Source organism: Trachurus trachurus (genome assembly GCF_905171665.1).
Source record: "Trachurus trachurus genome assembly, chromosome: 3".
NCBI classification, from domain to species: domain Eukaryota; kingdom Metazoa; phylum Chordata; class Actinopteri; order Carangiformes; family Carangidae; genus Trachurus; species Trachurus trachurus.
Genome location: NC_139893.1, coordinates 24,160,461 through 24,167,416, shown reverse-complemented (window position 1 = coordinate 24,167,416; position 6,956 = coordinate 24,160,461).

Here is a 6,956-nt window from a genome sequence, read left to right as displayed (position 1 = left end):
CCGCCAGCACCCCCCAGAGGGCCGCAAAAAACTTTCAGTTTTGCACCTGTGGGCCGCGAGGGCCGCGGACTGCGTAGATCAGGCATGTCCAAAGTCGGCCCGCGTCTCTGGCCTCAAACAGGCTGAATGACAAGAGGGAGTGAAGCCTCTTGTCATTCATCCAGGATCTTTGTCTCTGTGGGGGGAGGCGGGGCCGCTACCACACACACACAGTGCAGCATGTGAACCTGTGAGGAGCAACGCTAGGTAACGTCAGTGTTGCCAACTTGGCGACTTTCCAAACCCTCTTAACGACTTTCTTTTAGTCAAAAGCGACTAGCGACAAATCTAGCGACTTTTCCGGTGCTGTAAACGTTTCTGGTTTGGAGACTCGGACGTGAAAGCACGTCATCACTGCTGTTTTCAACGGTGCTGCCGTGAGCCCCTCGCCCCCGTCCCTACAGCACTCGCCGGCGGTGTCACGGAGCTGTCCCCGCTGCAGAGACCCGCTCCATGCCGCTGACACCCCCATCACACAGAGCGACATAAACAGCCTCAGCTCAGTCACTACTCACCTCATCTACTGTGATGACACACGGTCAATATCTATTGAAGTGCTATTTTGTTGAGACTTAATAAGAACATTTTTTGATTTTTGAAGAAAAAAAAAAAAATCCAGACAGTGTGACTTTGGTAAAAACTTGTTTAGATTTGTTTATCTGTGAAGAAATGAAAAGAATGCCATTTGCAATTAAAAAAAAGTATTAAATAGTTAATTTTATATAGTTTGTACTATAAAAATTGGGCCTCAAGGTCAAAAAGGTTAAGAACCCCTGCTCTAAATAACACATTATCCGCCGCAAAACTTGTTCATTTCGCCAATATTTTGTTATGATACACTAGTGCTATTCCTCTCCGAGCCTGTGGTGGCATGTTATTAACATCCGGCGTCTGTAGGTTGACTACTAACCTCTGATCTGGATGATGTCATCTCCGACCGCTGCCCGGCTCATTCTGATAATAATCATTCCGCTTCGGCATTTGGGTCCATTTTTAGCTCAACTAGCCGGAGCTTTAGTGAGTCCTGGCTGCGGAGAGGAAGCCTGTGGAAGCTGAACTTCATCCAGCTGCTCATTTTGTTCTGACAAATCAGAAACACGCCGAAACGAACCATAGCATTAGCGGTAGCAAGTTAGCCGCGCCGCACCGCAGTCGGAGATGACATCATCCAGGTCAGAGGTTAGTAGGTCACCCTACAGGCACAGGATGTTGATAACATGCCACCACGGGCTCGGAGGGGAATAGCACCAGCGTATCATAACAAAATATTGGTGAAATGAACAAGTTTCGCCGCAGATAATGCGTTAGAGGCTGTGCTTGGATGCCCCGAGTACATTATACAGATATTCGCGCCGCTCCACTGGGGCTAATTTCGTCAAAACGACTCCAAATGACACCAAAGTTGTCTGGGTGAATAAATAATTGTATTTTATGCTAGAAATAAGGTCCAGGTTGTAAAAAACGGAAATTATCCTTTAAGTTTGTGTTTTGGTCAGGTCAACACGTGTATATCGGGACTTGTCTCCATACCAATGATACACAGACAGCCTGTTACTGGATCACGCTGCGAGCGCATTTTTAAGTTTAGTTTTGAAGCGGTTCATATTGTCACTTTGCCAGCTGTAGGAGCCTAGATTGCACACCATTTGAGCCAAGGTTCCAAAGACTGACCGTAACCGACGCTTGTTAACCGATTAGATTACGACGCTGGCGGCGCACTTGTTTAACGGCAAAAAAAATAAATTAAAAAAAATTGGTGACCCAGTTTGAAACTGAAAGAAATTGTTATCACGTAAATCACATATCGTTATCAATAAATCATTTATCATTTAAAGGTATTATATTCATGGGTGTGAAGCATGTAACTGCCTTTTTTTTTATTTGCTGATTGGATTTCTGAAACTTTCCAGACTTTCTCAGTCGCCAACAACTGCCTAATTTCAATGAAAAAGATACATAAATGCAACACTAGTTAACATTAGCTGCCACTGCAAGGCCCATAATGTTACTTGACATTGTGAAAAGCTGTAGGTGTACTATAAAAAATGACAACATAGCATATTTGTAATGTTATGTCTAGTCCATTACATTTTAGCATTGTCACCCATCAAATTTACTCATTAACATCTCTATGGCTCTCTAGAAGTAGCCACTAGCCAATGACAAAGCTGGCTAACTAGCAAACAACAACGTATGATAGAAATGCAGTCAATGTATCATAGGGATGGGAAATCGGCCCTATATTCAGATCATTCGATCGTGGACACTGTCGATCGCCGATTGGCGCGCGTGCGCGGGGGGGGGGGTTGCAATTGACCCTTCGCCAACTCCTCCCACAAACGGCTATTGTCCAATCCTACGTTAGCAACCGTAACTATAGGCCTGGCAAGCTTTCCGCAGTGAGTCATTACGTTTGCTTTTGTGGACACATTTTGAGACTAGGACGAAAAACATTTGTTTGTAGAGAAGGATGTTGTTGCTGCTGCTGCTACTACGGCAGTGGCGGCGGCGGGGGCAGCAATATAGAGATGTTCAGATACGAGCTGACTTTTTTTTCCACTTGAGCAAGTGTAAATATGGGGATAACCATATGTTCACCTCCGAAATGACAGCTGTACTTTTACGGCTTTTACCTGGGCTTTTAGGCGAGGGATCCTCCAGGCAGGGACTGCTTTCACTGACTGATACAGCGGTGGGAGAGAAAAAAAACAGCAGTGAAAGCTGTATGTGGTTCACAATTAGGGGTGGGTATTGCCAAGGACCTCACGATACGATACGCATCACGATACTTGAGTCACGATACGATACGATATCCAAATTTTGTGATATATTTTGCGATATTCTACATAGTTCACTGAAAAATGTAAAAGGCATTATGCATCTTAAAATCCGAGTTGTATGTACATCAGACGATAGTGATAATTCATGGGACAAACTGAGTCAAAACAATGTAATTCAAATTATCCATGCCATTTTATACAAGTGCAAGTTACAACAACATATTTCAATTGGATTTAGGTCTGAAACATGATTTATTATTTTAAAAAAAAATTGAAAAAAAAAAAAAATGATATTTAAACATTGAATATCGATATCGTATCGCGGTATAACGTATCGCGATATATTGCCATATCGATATTTTTGCCCACCCCTATTCACAATCGCCCAAAAACTTGCAGTTTGACAACGTTTCATGACCAGTGAGACGACCTAAGTCTTCGTGGGTTGATAGACGGTAAAATTACCAGCCCTTACTGCTGCTCTGTACATTGTCCAGTTGTGTCGTTGAACAGATGTTTTATCCTCCTGTGCGAGTCACGTCACTGAAAACTATGAATGATCTTTGTGACTTCTTCTCTCTATTATCTCAGTACAGTTTATCCAGACATTTGCTGATATTTCCTTTGAAATCGATACCAAATATTGCCAGGAGCATGGCTGGGAGTGAAAGCTTGCCCGGCGTAGCAACAGTAACCAAGGGGGCGGGACTTACGCGAAGGGTCAATTACGTCAGCTTTAAAAAAAAAAAAAAAAAAAAAAAACTTGCTATATAGCTAGTTCCGTTCATTCATCTCCGCATAGCGCTCACTCTCCGTTATTGTCGTTCAGACACACAGACAAGCGCGCATGCATGACGCGCGGGTTTTTTCCAACCCGTGGGTCCCGCATCTATGAAGTGTTTTGACCCGCCCCAGTCCGCCCCGCACCACCGCATCTATTTTCACAACCCGCCCCGCCGCTATTAAACGTCAGACAGCGGGCTTTTTACTTTGAAAGGGCAGACAGAGGCGCTGTGTTGCCGGTAGCTTGTCAGTGTGGAGCTCGTGAGGAGTGGGAGAGTCACAGTGCAGCGAGTGCAGCAGCCGCCACGGCCGCCGCCTCTCACTCTCCCCGGTCTGCTCTGGGCTCTCAGTGAAACCAACCCCGCTCTGCTGACGCGCCCAGCCGCCGTCTCACCGGTTCCTTCACACCTCCGCCGGCTTTCCCGTCAACATCAGCGCGCCCCTGATAACACACTCTGGACTTCATCATCAGTTTTTTTAATGACCCGCCCCACCCCGCACAGCCTGCGTCCGCGGCATGCACCCCCGAAAAAAGGTGAGAAGGAAAAAAAAAGATGCAACAGGATGTGTAATTAAGAGTTTAATATTCACTCCTCTGTTGCACAGATCCAAGGGCTCTGTATGCACACATGTTGCTCCACGAAACATTTTTCAAGTAGGCCTACACAGTAGAGCGCAGGTTCTTGAGATTATTTCTTTAACATCTTATGGCAGTAAATTAATTAAAGATCGCCTTAAAGATCGCCATTTGGAAAAAAAATCACGATCGTCCCTTCGATCGCCGATAGACGATCCGATCGAAAATCACTCCATCCCTAATGTATCATGCAATGAAAATGGATTAGTCCATCATTACAATGTTAGGCCTACAACTTTCCGTTAAGAATATATCATATTGGTATCTCTAATACCGGATAAACAATTAAAGCTTCAACTGAAGTTTATTGTTGCATAGAAGCAAATCTTTGAATTCAGCGTAAAACTCTCTTCCAAATGTGACCCTCTTCTTTGAATGTGCATCCCCTTACAACCTCCTGCTTTAAAAACAATCCTCTTATCAGCAAGGAAATTCATAAGATCCTTCCCTGTCTATGGCCTGACAGATGGCAGAGCTCATCTCTCATCCTCGTTAACCAAGTGGCCAGTCTTCTTAATGAGCACTATTAAAGGTAAATGCCATTACTGCAGCACTCTGTCTATTCATTACAACCATCAATGTGCATTGATGTCTGTCTTCATCTAATCATAGAACTCTTCTGCGAGCACTTCTCTTCACCTCCCTCTCACATTACACCGGATTAATGTCAGATTTCTTTCTCTCTTCTTTTTTGCCACATTCACTTTTGCTATTGTGTCCCTGTGCACATGAAGCATCGCACCTTTCAGCTGATAGAGATGGAGATACAGCCATGACTCCAAGACCTGCCTTAAAAACACAATGCAGTTTACTGAAACACACTTGCCTCTAATCAAATCAATGTGTACAAATGGGTTTGTCAATTTCAACTTACAGTTTCTGTCTTGATATGTACTTCAGAACTTTGAACAGGTTACTTGTGGATAAACATTATTGCCAAACATTGAGTGTCAAATGTATTTTCAAAAATGAGCCATGACAAAATTATACTCCTGGGCAACCATGGCAGAGGCTTGGGTGGTTGTTGTACTGTATCTAACTTTCTTGGTGCTCTGGTAGTCATCTTGAGACTGGCATTATCACTCTGCTGGAGTTTACTCCAAACCGAAACATCTCAACAAGATTGATTTTGTACAGATGTTCACGTCCATGGATGAATAGTCCGATTTACTTTTGTGATCCCTTGACTTTTCTTTTTTGACCTCATCATCAGGTCAACATTTAACTTCTTGCTGCACAACAGGACATAATTATGTCAGTCTCCATCATAAATAGTCATACTTCTTTAACTATGCTGTTTGCATTAACTAATGTATGGACTGTCAACACGTGATCAGCAGCACTACTGGGGGCATGTAGTCCTCCCACTAGGCACCCAAGGAAAAAGGAATTGAATATTGTTAATGGATTAACTGAGCTTAAAGGGACAGTATCTTACAGGCTTTTTTTTTTACGCAAAAGTCAAATATTGCTTTCATAAATACGTATTTACCGAAGTCTAATCACAACCGCATACAAATGAATGCTGTCTCGTTGCTTAGAATAAGTTGTTTACAAATACATAGGTCGTTGGTGCACCCACCGGAGGCTGTCATGTTGCATCGCCATCTTTGAATATGGTACGCGAAAGCGGACAAACTTGGCTCAAACACTCTATTATTGAGTGTCTGTGACTAGGCTTGTGCCAGGAGGATGATCGACGTAGTTGTTTTTGTTTTTTTCTGCCGTTATAAAACACACATGGTGCTAGCTGAGCAGCATTAGCAGCTACGTAGATCTTATAATGTTGAACTGCTCTTATACAAAGTGCAGCCAAACACCAGGCTGAAGAGAGCGGGACAGCAGAGGCTCCTCTGATAGCAGCGCCGTTGTTACAGGTGATGCATAATGTTACCGTATGTGTCCGAGTATGTTTGTCCTCTGATCTTCCTTCATGGGACCGCACTACGTAACTGGCACATCCTGTAAGTCCTCCTGTGTAACTTTTTGCTGTGAAATATGACTGAAGGCACGAGTGGAAGTCTGCACGTGTGTTCGGCGGCCACAGTCACTTTGCCGATGGGAGGGGTGAGCAAGTGAGCGCTGCAATCTGAGTGCTGGATGTCACGGTTTAGCCCCAATACTACATACTGAGTCTTTAATGTTTCAGATATCCCAATTTAACATCTGCTGGTCCATCTTGTCATCTTTAATTCAATTAGCATGTTCCATTCTCTGTACAGTGTATTGCATGTTAAAATGACACATAAAGTTGTTTGTAATATGTAATATTTTTGGGCAAGTTTATTTAGACTTTAATGATGATTCCTGATGTTTGGGATTCTTGCTGCTCTTCAACCTTGGATACTCATTTTCATTTGTCCCCCCATTCCCTCTGCATCTCACTACATGCATACCCTAATGAAGAAGGAATGGAATTACTGTTTGTTTTATCAGCAGGGGTCTGAGGACTGTCCTGTATAATTGGGAAGTAAGTGGAATAGATATGTGAATGTGAATAAATAAGCCAAATGTAATTAATGAGGACCAATGATTCGACCGGTGATAATTAAATCTGCTGTGTTTTTCAATTTGCATGATTAACATGTTAGTTAACATTATGTTGTACCCACACGTTACAGGTTGTTCATTCTCAAAATGTCAACATATCAGAAATCTCAACACTGCACTTAATTATCTTCAGGAGCTTTATAACTATCAGCTAAATCAATTAACTT